Raw genomic sequence first — 589 nt, 5'->3', positions numbered from 1 at the left:
CTAACCTCTCCCCCTACCCTTTACTTTCGGAAAGATCTGCAGCTTTGGAAACCCTGCCGGGCAGTTCTACTTTGTCCGGCAGGGCTGCGAGTTGGAATGAACTCGGCAGCAGTGGGTTTATCTACCAGCTCACCTATCCCGTGGTTTGCAAGCTGGCTGCACACTGGATTCACCTGGGAACTTTTCAGAAATAGTTGATTCTTGGGGTTCATTGTCAGAGACAGATTCAATGGGCCTGGGTTTCCCGCCCAAGCACCAGTCTGTTTTAGACGCTGTGCACGTGATGCGATGGGCAGCGAGAGGTCAGAAGCACTGACTCTTCTTATTCAGCCTCTCTGAGCCTCATGGTGCCAGCTTGTTTGTAACTGGTGGCTAGACCTCTGTGTCTCATTTATGTACAAAATGGGTCTCCTTGCCTACGAACCGAACCGCTTTAGGACTCCAGTCCCCCAGGGGGAGGGGAGGCAGTACAGTCACTCCCCCCTCTGCTCTGCAGGCCCCTTTCATGGACTGGTGGAGGAGCTTCACTGGTGCTCTGCAGGTGAGGAGAACGATGCCCCTGCCCTTCTGCGGGTGGGGAAACCTCATG

This window comes from Echinops telfairi, unplaced genomic scaffold (genome assembly GCF_000313985.2).
Source record: "Echinops telfairi isolate 266 unplaced genomic scaffold, ASM31398v2 ScPeMD7_7468;HRSCAF=8506_2, whole genome shotgun sequence".
In the NCBI taxonomy this organism is placed as follows: domain Eukaryota; kingdom Metazoa; phylum Chordata; class Mammalia; order Afrosoricida; family Tenrecidae; genus Echinops; species Echinops telfairi.
Note: the sequence above shows the minus strand (reverse complement) of the source record.